General features: G+C 47.0%; 1 protein-coding gene and 1 long non-coding RNA gene across 3 annotated transcripts in view; both read left to right on the top strand.

Moving 5' to 3' along the window:
* LINGO1 (leucine rich repeat and Ig domain containing 1) overlaps positions 1-21,300 on the top strand; it is a 694,970-nt gene that overhangs the window by 308,020 nt on the left and 365,650 nt on the right. The gene's annotated exons all lie outside the window — the stretch shown is intronic.
* LOC114604610 (uncharacterized) lies at positions 1,410-9,262 on the top strand. The gene is made up of 2 exons (XR_003708369.2): positions 1,410-1,486; positions 6,964-9,262. It is a non-coding gene; the product is annotated as an uncharacterized LOC114604610 (long non-coding RNA).

The raw sequence follows: 21,300 nt of genomic DNA, 5'->3' as shown, positions 1-21,300 counted from the left end.
ATCAGCTCGCCTCTCCCTGCAAATAGGCCATGATTGCAGTCAGAACTGAAAATGCCACTGAACTGGAGGGGATGCAACCAGCACTCCCCCCCCCCCCCGAGTTCTGCAGAACAGCCCTTCTCAGACTTGCGTGCAGATAAAATAAGCCATGAAACACGCCCCATGTGCAACACACATGTTAAAAGTCAACTAGGGTTGTGACAAATGTTTTATTGGTTTGGGTTTCCTGTCAAAATTATTGTAAAGGGGAATTGAAATGTTTTCCCAAGCAGAGCTTTAAATCAGGGGTGCCAGATCTATTCCTTTTTTGTGTGTGCCAACCTGCCAACCCTCTGGTTCTGCTAGCAGTGTGGTGGGAGCCATGGGAGGTAATGCAAGCTGCAGTATCACTACTTCTGGGCACTCTACCAGGGAGAACTGCCCCCTTTGGTGCAATCAGACATGGTGGAGAGAGTACTTCTGTTGGTTAACAAACCAAGATATCAAAGCTCAGTTTGCCAGCAAGTGAGAGGATTGGACCAGCAAGATTGAATGTTGACATACTGGCTAGTTAACTAACTGATTTGAACAAGCCATTGTTTGCTGTGTTTGGATGCAACAACAAACACTGTTTAATGCTAACCGTGAAAGGGAGCTTTGAGTCACCTTCCCTTGCATGCAGTGAGGAGCAGAATGAGCTTTTGCCCATTCATTCACAGACAGCGCAACATTAGGCACCTGCTGCTGGTGATGAGCCCCTTGTCAATCCCTCCTCTTCCGTGATCTATGATCTATGCTCCATGATCCATGTCTTGCAGATTCTCAAAGCCTAAATAGTGCAAATCTTTGCTGCCATTATACTTATTTTCTGCAGCTATTTTGCTCCTAGTTTCCTCCCTAGAACTCATGGACATCCAATGAAGCTGAACGTTGGAAGATTTGGGACAGATAAAAGAAAGTACTTTCTAATGTAGCACATAGGTAAACGATGGAGCTTGGTCCTCAGGAGGCAGCGATGGCCACAAACTTTGATGGCTTTAAAAGAGGATTAGACAAATTCATGGAGGAGAGGGTGATTAATGGCTACTAGCCAGAATGGCTATTCTGTGCCTCCAGTGCTGGAGGCTCTATGCCTTTGAATATCAGTTGCTGGAAAAGACATGAGGGGGTTGTGCTCTTGTGTTCAAATCCTGCTTGCTGGTTTCCCACATACATCTGGTTGGCCACGGTGAGAACAGGACACAGGACTAGATGAGCCATTGGCAGGCTCTTCTTATATTCACTGCATCTTCTTCCTTGACTGGTCACCATATAGACAATCTCAGCCAATAAGGGATCAGATAGTAAATAGGATGACTTCACACAGGGCCGTCTTAAGCATATCCGGCGCTGTGGTGCAAATATCTCTCCGGTGCCCCCCCCCCATTTCCCAGAGTTGTTGACCTTTTTTAAGGGGAGGGACTTCGGTCCGGCTCATTTGCATCGCGTGGTCCGACAAGAGCTGCACGTAAGTAAGAGGCGCCCGGATCGCAGCCCAGGCGGCCTCCCGTGAAGCCTCCCTCTAAGCGCCCAGCACCCCTTACCTGCCCCCATCCGGGGAAGTCCACACGACAGGAGGGCCAGCAAGCAGATCAGGTGGCTCGCCGGCTGTCCCACCCTTGCTCGGTGCCGGGATTGCGCAGGGCGCTTCCCTGCTCCGCTCGCAGACTCCGCAGGGAGGTGCGCAGGCAGCGATGCGGCCAGAGATGGTCCGGACAGCCACGCCCGCCCCACCCGTGCCCGCCCCCGATTGCACCCACCAGGCACCCAGGCAGCCCCAGCGGGAGGGGATGCAAAGGAGCTTCCCTGAGCTGGACACAGCGCGCTCTGATGGGCAGCTGAGAGGAGGGGACTGGGCTGCCCCAGAGCGGGGAAGGGAGCGCGCCCTGCCTCTCCTTCCCAGACCCTCAGCCTGTGGCGCCCTCCAAAATCTGGCGCCCTGGTGCCCCACACCACTAATGTCTATGGGTAAGACGCCCCTGACTTCACATATCAGTTTGGGTCATGTGGCAAGTGATGCCCCTGGAAGTAAGTGAACCCAATTTAGGAAGCAACAGCCTCACTCCAAGAAGATAAGCTCTTTAATCTTCCTAAAGAAAGAAGACAGGTGATCACAAGTTGCTAATAGAATCATAGAGTTGGAAGGGATCCCCAAGGATCATCTAGTCCAACCCCCTGGAATGCAGGAATCAATGTCTCATCTAGTTACAGCAACAGAAACTCAGTTCACACCAATCTAATATATTATATTTCCTAAGTTTATTGTTCTAGCCAAAGGCCATGACAAACTTGTAGCAATAGTATTAATCTCACATAGGGAGGTTAAACTTTTCCTGGACTCAACCACTGGTGACTATAGATTGGAGATTTTATGCATGAATGTTTCTCTGCGCACAGAAAGCTGACACCTCAGGGAGAAGGCTCACCTAGACACCTCCCACATGAAATCTTGCTTTCTGTGTGCACAGTTTTATTCAATGTTACTTTGGAGAAATGTTTTGTTATACAATCCTCTACGCCCAGTGATATGTGATACCACCTGGGAGTAGGTTTCCATCCCAATCTGCTGTCTTGTGGGCTACACAAGAGAAAATATAGAATTCATCTCATTATCTTCTCTTGTTGGGAGCTGCTGAATCTGTGCAGTGAAGAATTCCACTAAATTTGTCCTCCTTCTCAGGATACTCTTTGGTACATGCACAACAGTACTTAACTACTTAACTGCCACTGAGTTCCTGTGAGTGAGCCAGGAGGCGAGACCAATGTAGAGAGTGTGCCCTAGAACATGACACAGAGCCTTCTGCACTGGACTGAAGATTTGTAGCAGAACTGCTCAAGGGTCCTCAGCAGATGAAAGTGAAATGTACCCTATTACAGTCATACCTCGGGTTACGAACGCTGCGGGTTGAGCGTTTTCGGGTTGCGGACCGCACCAAACCTGGAAGTAGTGGAATGGGTTACTTCCAGGTTTCGGCACTTGCACACACGCAGAAGTGCAAAATGGCATAATGTGCATGCACAGAAGTGCCGAATCGCGTCACACGCGTGCGCAGACGCAGCACTGCAGGTTGCGAACGCTGCGGGTTGTGAACCTGCCTCCCGCACGGATCACGTTCGCAACCCAAGGTTTGACTGTAAATGTTTAGTCTTTCTACAAGTGCAAATAACAGGCTATGTTTGGGGAAGAGGGGACAATGAATAGCTTTCAGGACTGTAGGGATGGGAAAGTTTAACCCTTCCCACTCAATTTCTGTTGCAATTGTAGCAAAAATGATCCCCAGCTGAATTTGCACTGGGTGGGAAATTTTCCAATGCAGATAACAGCTTCAGGGAGAGATTTGTCAAGATCACAGTAGGTGGAAGGGAAAGAATGAAAATCATCTCCCCACTCCTGCTGCCCCAAGCCTGATAAGCCACACACACACACACACACACACACACACACACACACACACACACCAGGGCTTTCATTTACATGAAAAATTGAACACATCACTTTAGTGTTGTGCAGTTTGGGTCTGAGTCAGTGAAGGGAGGGGTTCCCTCAAGGCAGAAAATTTAGAAACCACTGATCTATAGAATCAGAGCTCAGCTGTTATTCGTTGCATCATTAGATTGATTGGTTAATATCATTGTAAGAGTTACAATGGGGGAAGTGAAAAAATGTGAAGACAATTTTTTTTAAAAGTAGCTGTAACAAATGAACTCTGTTGGCTAAAGCTGTGTTGGTTTTCTCAGTAATTATTTTGCTACTTAATCAAGTAAGCAGTGAATTAATCGATTGAGGACAGAATAATTATTTTTGCAGTACTTTGTAGTCCTGGGAAGATCTAATTAGGGTTGTTCTTTTAATGCATAAATTCCAAAAGGTTCCTATTTTTTAGAATAGTTGTCCCTGTGTTGTTGGTTTTTTTTAAACTCTTCCTAATTCACCCCATATTGCTTTTGGAAGAGATGTTTTGGGTATTTCTATATAACGCTGGGTAGTGCCTGATGATGAAGGGTTGAGGGAGTTGGGTATGTTTAGCCTTGAAAAGAGGATCCTGGGAGGAGTTAGGATAGACAACGAGCTTCAGATACCTAAAGGGCTGCCACATGGAGGAGGGAGCAAACTTGTTTTCTCCTGTTCTGGAAGTTAGGACCGAAACCAATGGCTTGCTTCATTGGAAAGGAGATTCTTAATGCTTAACGCCTGGAAGAACTTTCTGACAGTAAGAGCTGTTTGAGAGTGGAACAGTTTTCCTCAGAAGGTGGTGGACTCTCCTTTATTTGAGGTTTTTAAACAGAGGTTGGGTAGCCATCTGTCATAGATGCTATAGCTGAGATCCGTGCATTGCAGGGGGTTGGGCTAGATGACCCTCAGGTTCCCTTCCAATTCTATGAATGAGGCCTGGGCTGTGGGCAGCAATCTGGGAGAAAGCCAGGAGCTGGGGAGCCAGAATCTAAGGGCAATCAGTAACCTTGGAGGCAAAACCAGGAGGACAACTAGAAATGCTAAACCCAATAGAGCTCAGCTACTCCTTATGCTCAGACCAGGCACTGCCACTGCCCCTCCCTTTTCTGGAAGGAGAGGAGGGAGACTGACCTGGCTTGTCACATGGACCATTTTGTCCAGTAAGGAAAGGGTAGAGTCCAAGCTTTCTAAGTCGGCTTCAACCCACACTATTCCCTCTTCTATCACCAGCCCTGGCCTCTTCATGGGGAATTTTGTGGGTGCTCAGGCACCCAGGGCCCCAGGGAGTTGGTGCCTAAGATTGAAGTATAAGGCTGCACCTTACCGCTTACCTGGGAGTAAGCTCCACTGAATACAGTGGGAGTTACTTCTGAGTAGGCAGTGTAAGTCTCCATTTACAATGAAGGAATAAACACTTCACGTGCTTCCTAAGAAATGGCTGGCTGCAGAAGAATTGCCATTAAAAATATAAAGTGGATTGGTGACCTTTTCCTACATAATTATAGGTAGGACTTCACCATTTCCTTCATTTGGTGCAGGGATTTTATTTTCAGCTTAAACAGGACTCTGTTTTTACACCTAAACACACAAAATCACACACCACTTGTTCTCCAAGAGGTGGAGGAGAGGGAAAAAGGAAAACCAGGAAATTCCAGGATCAAATCAGAAACCAGGATGGCTTCTGTGATTCCAGGACTGTCCCTGGAAAATCAAAACACTGGGAGGTGTAACCATATTTGCTGGACTGATTTCACCAAGGGGTGAATAAGCAAATACTCGCCATTTCCATCCCTCTTACACCAGACCTGTTTTTAAGATATTTTGCCTTGGGCAGGGGCTGACTGAATGAACTAGCTCCCTCCAGCTATGGGCACTGTGCAGTGCGGGGAGGAAAAATCAACTCCATCCGATGAGTCTGAAGCTGTTCTTGGCCTTCTTGCCTGTGATCAGGGCAGAAGGCTGGGAGTGAACAAGTCCACGGTCAGATGCGGCTGCTGCATCCCATCGGTGACTTCCAAGGTCATTGTGGTCAACACAAGGAAGAAAACAAACAGGGAAGAACTCAAAATGCACCGGGATCTCTTGGACTACCGTATGTGGATCTATCACTCGTGACATCCTTCATTCTGTTGGAATTCGCCATCTGAACCAACCCTGAGATTCTTCTAGTAGCCTGCAGTGCCTCTGATTTCCATAGGTCAGCATGTGGTGTCAATGCAGGGAAGCCAGGGAAGCTCGTTCCTCCTTTATGACCTGACAGCTGCAAGCAAGTTCCTGAATGAATGGAGAGAAAGCAGCCTGAAGACTTGGATGTTCTGGAATGCTTTCAAGAGAGACTTCCGGCATGGCAGTAATGATATATTAACGGTGCCTTCTGGAATGGCTTTGTAGCTGGGAGGGCTTCCATCCCACCCTTGCAGCCTTGCAGAGGGCTGGAAGAAACAACAGAAGGCACTTCAACAAGAGTGGTGGGGAGACTCAGAGCAAATGAGCTGCACTGGCAGCAGCAGAAGGGGGGAAGGGGGAAGAAAGGAGACCTTAATCGAAGGAGAGAAGCAGGAGGAGGGTGGGGCTGTTTTGCCTTAATATGTTAGTTTCCAACGGTTATCAGATTCCACTCCCCCGATTTCTGTCATTAGCTGAGGTTTTCACAACCTGAGGTGAGAAGTCACCAAAGGAGCTGTTGTCCTGCTCTGTGACAAAGCAAAGCCAGGCCAGACCAAACTCAAGCTGAGTGCAGGGCAAGGTTTCAGTCTGGACATCCTGAAGCAAGACAAGTTTGGGAAGGATTCAGGCTGAATGCAAGGCTCAGGGTGTGCCCTAAGTAGGCACATTTCCCCTGCCGTTTTTTTCTTCCCCTTCATGTAATCAGCCACAGAAGATGATGGTGATACAGCTTGAATTGAGCCCACTCTTCCTCTAGACCGGGGCGGGGGGACGGGACGGGGACCTGTGGTGAACCAGGTGTTCCTAAATTCCAGATCCCATCATCCCTGAGCATTGGCCCTGCTGGCTGAGGTTGATGGGAGCCCAGCAAGACAGGGAGGGTTGCTGGTCTCCATCCTAAGCTTAGAATTAGCTCCCTCTTGCCTTCCTTTATAGGGGCGCAGTTGGCGCTGTGGTCTTGCCAATCAAGAGGTCGGCAGTTTGAATCCCCATGACGGGGTTAGCTCCTGCCAACCTAGCAGTTCAAAAGCATGCCAAAAAGGCAAATATATTAATAGGTACCACTCCGGTAAACGTCACTTCTGTGCGCTGCTCTGGTTTCGCCAGAAGCAGCTTAGTCATGCTGGCCACATGACCCAGAAAAACTGTCTGTGGAGCAGACAAATGCTGGCTCCCTCGGCCTGTAAAGCGAGATGAGCGCCGCAACCCCAGAGTCATTTTGCAACTGGACTTAACTGTCAGGGGTCCCTTTACCTTGCCTTCCTTTATTTCCCTGCAGTTCTCTCATTCACTTTCTTCTTTCATCTTCCCTTCCTTCCCTGCAGGCTATGCCAGAGTCACATGGCTGTGATAAATGAGCTTAATCGGCACAGAAAATTAATCACATTGTCATGCTGACAGAGGGAGAAGCAGCTGCATGAAATGCCTGGATCCCTGGCAAATTTATCACCATGGCTAGAGACTGGCCACTCCCAAATTAACGCTTCTCCTGCCATTTTTCTCAGCTCTGGGCATGCCATGTGCCGCCAATAGATGAAAATGGAGCATGCAAGGAACATAGACAGAGTCATCTGTGGCTTCAATTGTGGGTTCCCAACCTTCTCCCAGGTTGTTGTTTTGTATAGTGGCTAAGAAATGGAACCCATGGCAGAGCATGGTAGCTGGGCTTATTGACTTCTATGACAAATGAACACCCTGCCTTTCCCCTGTATTAGCACACTAGTTGGCTTACAAAAGCACTAAAGATAATGTTGAAATGCAGTAGCAACAATAAATATTATTTTATTTGACACCTTCACAGTGGTGGAGAATTGCAGCCAAAGGCTGGGAAGCCTTTCGACTTCTTCATCTGGCCTTGGGGACATTCCCCATAACATGCTGCTCAGCACTCCTTGCCTGCTCCCTCCTTGAGCACTTTTGCCTGGCAGGAATGTGACCTTGAACCGACATAAACCAGCCCACAGTGGAGAGAACCTACAGTGGCTGTGCAGAAATCTCCGTCGTTGGCATATCTGGAATGTAGGCAGTTGGACAAAGGGAAGAGCTGTATCTAGTGTGTGTCTTGTCTTGTGGCAGTGAATTTCCAGAGTTCTAGTATCTCCCAAGGAGCTTCCCCAGGCTCTGAGTCCTGCAGTGTATCTGACATTAACCAGCTCATCCTGAGGACTTGAGTTTTCCATAGAAGTGACAGTGTGTTGTCAGTACTAGCTACTACAGAATGGCACAAGGCATGTGCATGTGGGCAAAATGGTTAAGTACAGTCATACTTCAAGTGACATGAAAGAGATCGTTGTGGATGGCTCCCTGAAAACATCTGTGCAGCACATGGTATCCTATTGAGCATAAAATGCAAGCTAAATGAGAAAAGAGCTGACAAGCCAAATTTTCCTTTCAGGTCTAGTTTTGTGTTTTTAAAACATGAAGAGGTCAGCATCTGAAGTAATTAATATTATTTGAATATTTAACCAGTCTTGCTGCTCTATCTATATATCAGCTTTATCTTCTTTGCCATCCTGCCCAAGAAGACCTTCAAAGCTGTTCAGGCTGGGGATGTGGCCAAGACTCATACTTTTGCTGTAGGAAAGCAAGTCTCAGGGGCTTCTAATACTCACCTGGATTCTTCTCTGGCTCAGAAATCGAATTGCATTGGCTCAACAATAAGCCCAGCTATTCTCTGTTTTTGAGTGGAAATAGCATGACTTATTCTGAGCCAGGAACAGATGACTCTGTGTTCTCAGTCCATGTCACATCTGCATGTTTTTACCCATAATTCAGTTTCCATCTGCTTTTGCATCAATCTGTTATTTTTTAAAAGTGTTGAAATGTTATTTTCTCTCAAAATATGTATTTAAAGATGTACTTTGATACATGTTGAGAAGCATGTCACAATTCTGGAGGAAGTGCAGAATTCGTTGGATAGCTGAGGGGAAAGGGAGGGATCCGGGATACACATCGTGGTCAGAGCAACATCTGTTCCTGCAACAAAATTTACTCTTGCTCCCGGCCTTCTGCATTCCCCACCACCATGTGCACACACAGCTCTACACTGGAGTCTTCCTCAACCCCTTGGACCAAATTTTGAGGTGTGTCATTGAGGACCAAATTTTGAGGCATGTCTTTGAGGAGCAGGGTGGTGTGTGAGGGCAAGCTCCACTTCACCAGTGGAAGGCATTCTTCTGGCACAATGACTTTTCTGGACTCAGTCCTAAATTCCAAACCTCACTTTACTCTGAGAGGTCAAGATTACGTAATATTGTATAGGAATCAGAAGGAATGGATCACTAGCTCAAGCAGTTCAAGGCTGCTATGTACTGGTGAGTCTGTTGGTCCCTCAAGGGGATCAGGTAGCTTCCTGGTTCACAGCACCACCAGACATGCTGTGTGGATCGGGGCAAGGAATGCAGGCTGAAAACCCTCAGCCCCAGCCAAACTGCTGCTCAAGGGTGTGCTGGGCCTACCATTAGGCCGAGGGAGGCATCTGCCTCAGGTGGCAAATGTGGTCATGGAGGACATGGAGCTCTGTGTGCCATGTGACCTGCCTGGCTAAGCTCATCTGCTGCTGGTCTCTACTCCATTGGGGGGCCTTGCTCACATTGCCAGGACTGAATAAAGTTTCAGCAGCCATACGGTCTATTTCTGCATATGCATTTTTTTTGCTTATGAATTTGTGGGGGCAGCAAGGGGTGGGAGACTCTTGCTTTTCACATAAGCCAGCCTTGATCCTTGTCAAGCTGCTAGCTTGACTATCCTACCAAGGATGTGGTAATTTATTTGCAGCCTAAGGGCCACTTTCCTTTCTAAAGCAAGCTTTTAAGGGCCACATGCCAGTGTTGGATGGAGCCAGGAGCAAAAATCCCCCTCTCTCCCCTCCATCTAGGCAAGCAAGAAGCACCATCTGTGTTCAAAGGCACGTCCTAGTGAGACAAAAATACTCAAGGAGAGTGCATGGCAAGACTGAGGAGGGGTGTGTGGCCCAGGGAGTTCTGAGGGCCAGACAGAAAGGGCTGGGGGCTTTGCATTTGGCCCCTGAGCCAGGAGTTCCCCATCCCTGCCCTGTTGAAATGAAATTCTGCCCATGAGTCCTTGGTTGGAGCAACTGTTTTGCAGTTAATTGCTGCTTGACATTCTAACCTTTACATCCCAGCATTTACCTTTCCTCACCTCTGTGGCCCCAGTTCTTTTGAAGGTTCTTCCATGTGCTGAAGATCTCCCTGCTGTGCTTCATTCAGAAATGCTTTTGCATGTGGGGCATGCAGTCCCATGCTTTGCAATTAAGAGTGGCTGCAGTCAATCTTGAGTGCAGGGAAGTGAGGTTCATAAGCATCAAGATTTATTGGCTCCTTAGCAGCCTGCCCACTTGTTACAATTTATACAGGTAATTACGTGTTCACTAGTATGCACAGTCCTTGCTGTGAAGGTTACAGAAAAAATCCTGACTTGGCTTATTTATTGCGTCTGTGTCAAAGCTTGCACCCAAGCAGAAGCCTTGGCTTTGCAGTGATCTCATGTTTCTGCATTTTCTCCATCTTATAACATCTTACAAGCTCTGTCGTACTATGTCATATTACTGGGACTGATCCAAAATGGGAAGGGGGGTTGCTTTTCCCAAACATCCCTCCCTCTGCTCTGAAAAGCATCCCCCTCTTCTGGTGATCATTGAGGCAGGGATTTGAGAAAGGTGTGAAAATGTTCCTTGCCTGCCTTGCGAGAACAGGGCCATTGCCTAGCAACAGGGCTGTTCCCTCTCCTCCCTGCACTCATTTAGAATGACTTTAATAGTGGTCATAAAATATTAGCTCCCATAAGCCTTCAGTGGCATAATCATGCCAGCAAATCTGGTTGGCTGCATGCTGCTGTGACATCAGTCTGCTCCTCGTAGAATCCCTGACTGGCTGGGACACCCTGAGGAAGCAGTGAGTATGGACCAGGGGCGGGGAAGGAGGAGCTGGGGTGATTAATATGGCTCATGGGGTTTGGGGAAAGGCATTTGTGCCTTCTGGAAGCCTCCCCCTTAAAAACAACAACCCAGAACTGTGCACACATTGCACATGCAATGCCTGGAAATCATCAGGAACAGCAAAAATGGGCAGGGTGCTGGTGTTGTGGTACCACTTCATCAATCAGACCAGGTAATTCGGAACCCCAGAATCCATGAAGAAAATTGCGTCAGGAGAAGGCTCCTCCTACCCCAGTTTCCTCCTCCAGATCAGAAAGCAGGCCCAGTTAGAAAGACCACAGAGGGAAGCTGCAACCCAGCATCCAGTTTTCTGGGAGCAAATCCCATTGGACTATGGGGGTTACTTTTGAGTAGACTTCTGCAGGATTGCACTGCTTAGCCTGGAGGAGAGAAGGTGCTGGATGAGTCCAACTCAGGATATTCTTTCCACAGTAATCACTGCATCGCCCACTGCGTGACTCTTTTGGTTAAGGCAGGAGCACATTAGCCTTGCTTTTCTTGAATATGTGATTGGGCTGCGCCAACTGAAAGTGAAATGATTCCCCTAAAACTTATTTTACTTTAAAGAAAGCTAGCCAATCAGTGCTACTCCCTTTTTTCAGACAGTGATTTCTTTATTTTGTTGAATCAAATAGCATTGAAGCATCAGAGCCCCCCTTGCTCTCTCAACTGGCATAGTCTTGATACAGGATCATCACCACAGTCACATCTAGGCCCAAATCCAGCAGATCTCTTCCCTGAAGAGCATTTTCCCAGTTTAAAGTGGGCAGGAAATGATGGAAATTTGAAGGAAGAGGTGGCATAAGTAGAACAAACAAGTACCATAAAATGTTTTTAACACACCAAATAAAAGTGTGTCATCTCATCCATCCTGCCGTGTTCCCCCGCACCTGTTCATTTAATTTGCTGAGTACATAAATTCCACAGCACCCTGAAAGAGGTGTGTGTGTGTGTGTGTGTGTGTGTGTGTGTGTGTGTGTCTGTGTGTGGTGGATTGGGGGTGAGAGAAACTCGGCTTCTAGACTCTGCAGAGTCCTGGGAGAACACTAATTAAAACAGGAGAATGGGGACCACCAAATTAATTCTGACTGAGGCCTCTAGTGGGCCATGCTCTGTGTGCATGCTTGTTAAATAAACCCTCCATACATTCCCTCTGTGGGGTGTCTTTTCAAACTGGATGCAGGTGCTTTTGAGCACCTGATGGTAAGCCTCACAGTTGTTTGGAAAAAGCTTGCAGGAATATTAACAAACTGAATTGCTGTCTTATCTCATACAGTATTGCTTGGAATCTTGGCACAATTATCATTACAGTATTGACGTTATCATATTTATTTATACCCCGCCTTTCCCCCAGACCAGGACTTCAGGTGGCTTACACATATGTTGAAAAATTGAGAAAATATTAGGGCTGCCATAAGTCTCGACTTTCCTGGACATTATCAGGATTTCAAAGGCAGAATTGACATCCAGGGTGAATTTCCGAAAGGTGGCGCTTCATCCTGGATCTTAGGCAAGGCAAGTTTGATCCATCTTTTAGATTTAGGGGAGCTAGTCTCAAATGTTTGTTGGGGGAGACCTAGGTTTTTTTTTGGGGGGGGGTTATTTGTCCTGTCTTCACACTTTTTAAGATGGAGGACCACTGTAGCCACCCCCAACGACACGTTCTCAAGATGGAGGGTGAGGGAACACCTGCAGTCGCCTGCGGTTCCTGCGCAATGTTTGCCATCTTGCCAAAGGTTGCAGGCAGCTTTACCTGCAGCAATTGTATGTTGATTGCCCTCTTAGAAGACAAAGTCCAGCAACTGAAGGAACATGTAGCTACGCTCCAAAGAATTAGAGAGCTGGAGCTCTTCTTGGAAGCAACAGAGAACACCGTCTCCACCAAGGAGGAGACAGGGGACACCCCTGAGAAGGAGGCTAGTTCACCAACACAGGTGCCAGATATATGGAGAAACGTGACTCAAAGAAGTAGGAGGCCCAGGGTTCGCTCTGATTGTTTAGAAATACACAATTGCTTTGAAGTCCTCTCCCCTAGCATGGAAGACGAAGAACAGACTCCATTTGAGGATCTCTCCCTCATTACAGTCGATCAGGTATATGAAGACGAGCAGCAAAGTCAGTCCTCAGGGAATGTGCAGGCGACCTTGGAATGGACAGCTCACGGAAGAACCCCGACCAAACCTAAGAGGAGGCGTGTAGTGGTGATAGGGGATTCCCTACTGAGGGGAACAGAAGCAGTGATCTGTGGGCCTGACAAGATGTCTCGGGAGGTGTGCTGTCTCCCCGGGGCTAAGATCCAAGATGTACTGTATTTTCCCCTCTATAACACGCAGATTTTTTCTCCTAAAAAGGAAGGGGAAATGTCTGTGTGTGTTATTGAGCGAATGTGTGGTCCCTGGAGCCAAATGGCGCGAGGGGAGGCAAAAAAAATCAGGCAAAAATCAAATCGTGTGTCTCGGAGAAGGGAAACCTGAAAAGAGGAAGCAGCTGCTTTCCTGCATTCTGCCTCAGGGTCTTACTGCCCACCCTCCTCTGTTTCCTTGCTGTGCAAGAAGAGGGGAAAGCAGAGTGTCGTCTCTGTGCTCCGGTGCTGCTGAAAACATGCAGGAGAGAGAGAGAGAGAGAGAGAGAGAGAGAGAGAGAGAGAGAGCGCTGGCTGGCTTGGGTGGGTAGGTGAGGGAAAACTTTTGCCTTCCTTTCCTCCCTCCCATTATACCCCTCTCCTGCATTCTTAGCCAGCTGCTTCTCTGCACACCCCTCTCCTGCTCCTTGTCCCTTCTGTGTTTTTCCTTCCCTCCCCACTTAAAATGTGGTTAAAAAGCATGGATCCACATGGATCCTCAGGATCTTTGCATTGGGTCACCCCAAATTCACCATCAGATCACATAGCATGTCCATGGCTACAGCCTGCCCCCCAAAAATCACGCACCCACTGTTGCCTGGGGCTGCAATGGTGCAAAAATGTGGTTACAAAGCATGGATCTACATGGATCCTCAGGATCTTTGCATTGGGTCACCCCAAATTCACCATCAGATCACATAGCATGTCCATGGCTACAGCCTGCCACCCAAAAATCACGCACCCACTGTTGCCTGGGGCTGCAATGGTGCAAAAACGTGGTTACAAAACATGGATCCACATGGATCCTCAGGATCTTTGCATTGGGTCACCCCAAATTCACCATCAGATCACATAGCATGTCCATGGCTACAGCCTGCCCCCCAAAAATCACGCACCCACTGTTGCCTGGGGCTGCAATGGTGCAAAAACGTGGTTACAAAGCATGGATCCACAGGGATTCTCAGGATCTTTGCATTGGGTCACCCCAAATTCACCATCAGATCACATGTCTGTGGCCACAGCATGAAGCACAAAAATGATACATCCACTGTTTCATTCAGAATGTTTTTTCCCTTGTTTTCCTCCTCTAAAAACGATGTGCGTGTTATGGTCAGGTGTGTGTTATAGAGCGAAAAATACCGTAACCGAATGACTGCAAGGAATCATAAAACCCACTGACAAATACCCCTTCCTCTTGGTTCATGTGGGAACCAATGACACTGCAAGCAATAGCCTCCAGAAGATCAAAAGAGACTACGATGCTCTGGGCAGGAAATTGAAGCAATTAAATGCACAAATTGTCATCTCATCTGTCCTCCCAGTTGAACGAGGTGGCCCAGGGAGAGAGGGGAAAATAGTGGAAGTGAACAGCTGGCTTCGCAAATGGTGTAAAAAGGAACGGGTTGGATTTTTAGATCACAGACTGCAATTTCTTGAAGATGGACTTCTGGCAAGCGACGGGCTGCACCTCACAATGGTTGGGAGGAATGTTTTTGCCAAAAATCTCAGAAACCTCATCAGGAGGGCTATAAACTGACTAATGTGGGGGAGGGAGACAGTGCTCCTGAAGGTAGGAGTCTATCAATTGATGAAGATGATCATCCAAATGTCATAGACCGAATGGAGCAAACAGCACACAGACCTAGTGGTGGGAGGAAAAAAATCCTTAAATAAGAGACACGGGGGAATGATTAATGGACTTCAATGTCTGTACACTAATGCGCAAAGCATGGGAAATAAACAAGATGAGCTTGAGCTCTTGGTACAGCAAACTAAATATGACATAATAGGCATCACTGAAACCTGGTGGGATAAGTCCCACAGTTGGAATGTAATAATGGAGGGATACAATCTATTTCAGAGAAACAGACCAGACAAGAAAGGAGGAGGAGTGGCGTTATATGTCAGGGATGTGTATACCTGTGAAGAGATCCAAGATTTAGAACCTCAAAGCCAAAGTGAGAGCATTTGGGTCAAAATTAAGGGAGAGAAGAATAACAGAGACCTCATTGTGGGAGTTTACTATAGATCCCCAAGCCAAACGGAGGACATAGATGATGCCTTCCTGGAACAGATGGCCAAGCATGCAAAAGGAAGGGAGATAGTAGTAATGGGGGACTTCAATTACCCGGATATTTGTTGGATGTCAAACTCAGCCAAGAGCATAAGGTCAAACAGATTCCTCACTGGCCTTGCAGACAACTTCATTGTCCAGAAAGTGGGAGAAGCAACAAGAGGAACAGCCATTTTAGATCTGGTCCTAACCAATGTTGATGACCTGGTTAGTGGGGTAGAAGTGGAAGGATCATTAGGCGCGAGTGATCATGCTCTTCTGAAGTTTACTATACAGCGGAAAGGAGCAGCCAAGCATACTAGGACTCAATTTCTTGACTTTAAGAAAGCCGACTTCATAAAACTTAGGGAAGTGCTGGGTGAGATCCCATGGACAGTAATACTGAAAGGAAAGGGAGTTCATGATGGCTGGGAGTTTGTTAAGAGGGAGATAGTAAAAGCACAACTTCAGGCAATACCAATGAGACGGAAACATGGAAGGTGCCTAAAGAAGCCAGGGTGGCTATCTAAAGAACTTGTAACTGAGTTAAGATTAAAAAAGGATGTGTACAAAAAATGGAAAAGGGGGGAAACCACCAAAGAGGAATTCAAACAAATAGCCAGCACATGTAGACACAAAGTCAGAAAAGCTAAAGCACAGAATGAACTCAGGCTTACTAGAGAGGTTAAAAGCAACAAAAAAGGCTTTTATGGGTATGTCCGTAGCAAAAGGAAGAACAAAGAAACAGTGGGGTCACTCAGAGGAGAAGATGGTGAAATGCAAACAGGGGACACAGAAAGGGCTGAACTCCTCAATGCCTTCTTTGCCTCAGTCTTTTCCGATAAAGAAAACAATGCCCGACCTGAAGAATTTGGAGCAAATGATTCAGCAGAGGAAACACAGCCCAGAATAACTAAGGAGATAAAGCTCAATAACTTTCAAAAGTGTCCTGGTTTTTATTTTTTGAACTATGGCAACCTTAGGAAATATAAAAACCTACAAAAGATAATTGTTAAAAAGCAATTAAACTCTAATAGAATTAAAACACTATAATATCTCTTAGAGGCCACCTTTGGCTTTGCATAACCTTCCCCAAACCTGATAAGTGAGGCAGAGAGCCCCACTTAGCAGCGTCTTGTAAGATCACGCTAGGCATCCACACAATCTTGTGGGGCTCTTGTGAGATCCTGCTGGAACCCAGGAGCCAAAGCTGTGGGACCCCAGTAAGTGAGGCTTCAGTGGGGCAGGCAGCTGGCAGTGCACATGCAGAGAAGCACCTTCCCATTTTGCCTCAGGTGCCCTCCCCCTGGCCAGCAGTGGACAGGTCCAGAGGCAGAAATGGAAGGACCTGGTGCAAAAGCAGATGTAACATCTGATGCAACTCTGACCTTTGTGTGGTGGACAACATCTCACCTACCCAAGAGTGAGAGGTTTCTCTGCACACCTGCAGCTCCATCCCCCCACCCAAGCAAGCAAGAGGGATGGTTGCCATCCAAGGACACAATCCAGCAAGAGGAAGAAGAAAAACCATTTGAGATAGGTGTGGTGCAGGACCAGTGAAGAATGTGGCCAGATGAGGGTTGTGTGGCTTAGGGAATATTTCTGAGGGCCAGAGAGAGACCTCCCGTCCTTGACCTAATACAAAGTCACCCCATGTGTAGTCAATGAGTTGGTCAGAAATGCACTGGGAACAACCTGCATGTGACCCCAAAGGCATTAGGTGTGTTGGGCTGGTGCTCTTCCAAACCACCCATGGCTCCGCTGCTGGTGCTTGACATAATGTCCCTGTTCTGTGCATAGTGCAAGCCTCTCTCAAGCGAGTGCTGCTGCACTCACATCCGGCTTTGGCTGCTTCTGGCTGGCCACCGTGAAAAGAGGGTGCTGGACTAGATGGGCCCTTGGCCTGATCCAGCAGCCAGGCTCTTCTTATTGGTTGTATCCAACTAAATTCCCCTCAGATTAGACCCATTGAAATTAACGTACCCAAATTACTCATGTCTATTAATCTTAAAAGATCTTCTCTGAGCAGTACTAACAGGGAGTATAACCCTAAGTTCTTATGTCCTAGGACTGAGGCAGGCTGTGCATCTAATGCTAAATTGTAGCATGATGCAGAAGTATTAATTGATTCCTCCTGGAGACTCAGCTCCCCCCCCTGCCCCCCCCCCATCACACCAGTCTTGGAGAGAGTGTCTTTACATGCATGTGTGAGTTTTTCCAGCTGCGGGTGCCTAGAAAAAATACTAGATAATTGTAGCTATTTCTAGCCACTCTGCAACAATCTTCAGTGATTGCTTCTGAAGCTCTTGGGCCTTTCAGGATTCCGTATTAGGTTTCTGCTAGGACCAGCACTCTAAGAATTGATTTGTTTTAAATGCCTCTTCTCAGCACCATGCAGATCCATGTATTTCAATGTGCCAGGCAAGCTGATATCCTGCTAACATTCACTGGGCCACCTCCTTTTATTTACATAATTCTGCAGGTGTGAAAGGCAGATTTTAAAAGTGTGCTCCATGGTTGCAGGGCTCGGTTTCAGGAAGAACAGAGAGCTCCTGCAGATTCATCACTCTGAATTTTGTGGTGGCTCTTCAGCCAAAGCAACCCCTCCCCCAAAAAACAGTCTGCAAAAATGCATGTTAGAGGAAAGCTCAAATTAAAATGTGTATGTTGGTGGAAATAACTTGCAAACTTGCACTATATTAAGGATAATTGCTTAGGAGGAATGTGCATGAAAATATAAATCAATTTTTGTGAACATTTTAGTGCAAATGTCTCTTAAGCAATTTCCCCTAATCTAATGGGAGTTTGTAATGTTGAAGAATTTTTGTGAAACCTTTTTTTAAAAATCTAAAACTGATTCAGATGTGATGAACTGAAGAGTGAGAAACAGAGAAATTGAAATTGACAGATTTTTAATACAGACACATGTGCACATGACCAAAGACACACCTCTGTATGTGCTATTGGTAAGATGCGTCTTGGAGATGCTACGATCATATGTTTCATTTTTATCAAACAAATTAGTAAGTCACTCTGTTCTGTGAGCCTGGAGTGAATTACAGTAGTTTCTTTCAGGCACACATTTCTCTTCTGAAAGGACTAACAACACAGAGCTCCATTTGTCACAATCCTTTCCACAATTGCTTGCTTATCTTCATTTTGAACTGCTGTGCAAGTGTACCTACTTCGATTGCAATATAGTTACAGTATGTATGGGGCCGCCCCTTTTTGCCCCCTGCCAAGCAATGGGATGATCTCCTGTCACATCACAGAAAATTCATGAGCATTCTAATTGCTGAAAGAGAGGAGTCAGTCAGTAGAGTTCCAAGAATGACCAGTGTCATTGCTGGGAGAGAAGGGCTTGGCTGGTTTGGGTAGGGGAGAGTGAGACTTGAGTAAGCCTATGCTGACTGAACCACTTATCCCCTGTTGACACCAGCACACCACACTTGGCATCCTTGCTTCCTTTGTTCATTCTCCTATCCTTCTCTTTTAAATGTTTTTAAATGCATTGGTTACTATAGAAACAATTACTTTCCAGGGATGAGTGGAGCTAAGCGACATCTGCAAGGACAAATAGAATGGTTTCATAAAGTGGTTGGATGCAGGCTTCTTGTATGATGGTGTACATACCCCACAGGTAAGACTCTTTGTGAGATCAGTGGACGCGGTGAAAATCTGTAAAAAAGGTGACACAGAACTGGGCTGAGATGATGCGGAGGGATCCTGGAACGGGCAGTTCTCATGTATCATTGTTATCATTGATTGTATTAATGTTTACGCATTAATCAATAACATGATGGCTTAATACTAGATTGGCTGAAAGGCTGCTTCCGCCATCTCTGAACAATTGCAACTAGTTGCTAGGTCTCCTTGTTCATGGCTGCAGCCACCAACTGTGGGAATGTTCAGAGAAGCAGGAGAAGATATATTGTTTATTAATATCCTTCCTAACTTACACTAGCAAGTTCTATAATTTTGCAGAGTTTCAACATTCCCCTTTTAAACATACAGCGGGTAGCTGGTTGCAAGCTTGTTTAAGCTTGTCAATATAGATCAGGTGTCAGCAAGGCTTACTGGCCATGGGCCGGATCACTCCTGCAGTGCAAAGCCGGAAATCACGTCTGTGCATGTCCGCGGTGCCGGAAATTGCTTCTGCGCATGCCCAGATGCCAAAAACACGCCTGTGCAGAAGTGATTTTTGGCGTCTGGGCATGCGCAGAAGCAATTCCAGTATCTGCATGTGCGCAGACACGATTTCCGGCGCCGCTCGGTGAGTCCCCGTGCCACGCTGCACTGGTTTAGCACAGTGTGCGGGGGACTCGCCAAGTGAGCGGTTCAGTTCGAGGGTGGCTCGTGGGCCGGTAAAACGGTCTTCGTGGGCCGCACATTGCCGATCCCTGATATAGATTCTTGGTAAGATCCTTTTATTTCCCTCTAAAAAGAATGAACATGCCACAATCTTATTTAAGATATATAAAAGTAGTTTACTCATATCATCACCATCAGTTCACAGTTGGATCCCTGAAGGCAGACTTAGTTACAAAGATATATACATGTGTATCTACCCCATATGGGGGGTAAATGCCAGTGACTGCAGACTAGCAGTCACTGTAGCTCATATGATGGATGAAGTCACGGAGAGGAAGAGAAGAAAGGAAAAGGTGGCTGCATGCCTTGTCCTTTTGTGTTACCTGGACAGGTAAAGTTAAGCCCACTTCTAGTCACATGCAAAAGGAAGGATGCTACAGCCCAGGAGGAAACAGGAAGTTTTCGACTGGTTGGAACAAACATCCCCTTTGCATGTCCACTCTAGGCAAACAAGGAATGTTGTACTTGACTGCTACTTGTGTTTCACATCCCACACCAACCTGCTCCATATATTTTGGATACAACTCTCATCAGCCAGTCCGAAAAATCTGGAGGGCACCAAGTTGGCACTGGCTGGTTTATGAACAGGTAGAAATTACTGCTGTGCTTCAGGCAAGCCACCCCTCCTGTTTTCATTTCCTCCCGCATAATGAAAACAACAGCTAGGAGTAGCTGTGGTGAGTCCCAGAGCCTCGATTCAGTTCTGATCGTATTCCAGCCTCACAAAGTGCTGCAGGGCTGGCTTGGGGAGGGTGGCGTGAGCAGCATGCCCTCCAGAAAAATGCGCCTGTGATGATCTCCCCGTAGTCCCTTCCCCATGCTATGCTCCTGCATGGGCCACTCTAGACAATGTGAATTTGCATGGATGGTGGGGAGAAGGTTCAAGGCTTTTCCCTTCTCATGACTATGTTTCCTTGTGTACCTGCTTAGGGTCCGGTACCTCCTCCCTGAAACCTCCCTCACCACCATGCCAGTTGCAGAGTTAGCAGCAGACAGGTCAGTCTCATTGGTGCACCTGACTCAAGAAACAGTGTGATGAGCCTTGAACTCAGAACTTGTGCCCTCCATGAAGGCGAGACCTAGAATGCACACCTCCCAGCAGTGGTATTTTCTCTATGAGTTAATTATGAGGTGAGCCAGAGTGAATTTCCTTACTCGCTTGGGGCTGATGCAGCCCCTTTCACCTTTGCCTGTGAGGCCTTTGATGCTCCACGGGGGCATCTAACTCTCCTGGGCTAATCCAACTGCTAACACAAAGTTTTCCCCTTGTTGCCCTCCACTGTTCCCTCCATAGCAGCACATATAGCTCCGTTGCCATGTACCCAGGCTCTTTATGCAGGAAGAATGAAAAGCATGCTATCTCTGTGCCCTCCTGTCAGCTCTTGGAACTCCTGTCCCGCCGGGAGTTGGGGGTTCTGCGGAGCAGCTGTAATTGCAAACATAATTAGCTTGCACTTGAAGTTCTGTACAAGCTATGTCAAGGAGCGTTCCACACTCTGCCGGTAATCTCCTGCTTACAAGCCTGGCCTCCCCCGGCAACAAGTCACATGGAATTTACCTCTCCTGCTGATGAGTTGGCTCAGTTCAGCCTTGCCTTGTGGGCTGCCCAGGCTAAGGCTGTTGTCTTTGTGGTGGGGCATGTGGACATTTCTCCCCAAGGATAGGCAACATTTCTCTCTTTCATTGAGTGAACCAATATGGAATGACGTGTAATAAGGGTGTGGGCATGAGGAACCTGCCGACCTCTAGATGTTGGTGGACTCCAACTTTGATCAGCCCCAACCAGCATCACTAGCAGTCAGGGATAATAATTCAAACAAAACACTAAATGCAATAACCTATTAAACATTAAAAGCTTCCTTAAACAGGGCTGCCTTCAGATGTCTTCTAAAAGTTTGATAGTTATTTTTCTCTTTGACATCTGGTGGGAGGGCATTCCA

Source organism: Podarcis muralis, chromosome 9, assembly GCF_964188315.1.
Source record: "Podarcis muralis chromosome 9, rPodMur119.hap1.1, whole genome shotgun sequence".
NCBI lineage: Eukaryota > Metazoa > Chordata > Lepidosauria > Squamata > Lacertidae > Podarcis > Podarcis muralis.
This window is presented reverse-complemented; position numbering and strand designations above follow the sequence as displayed.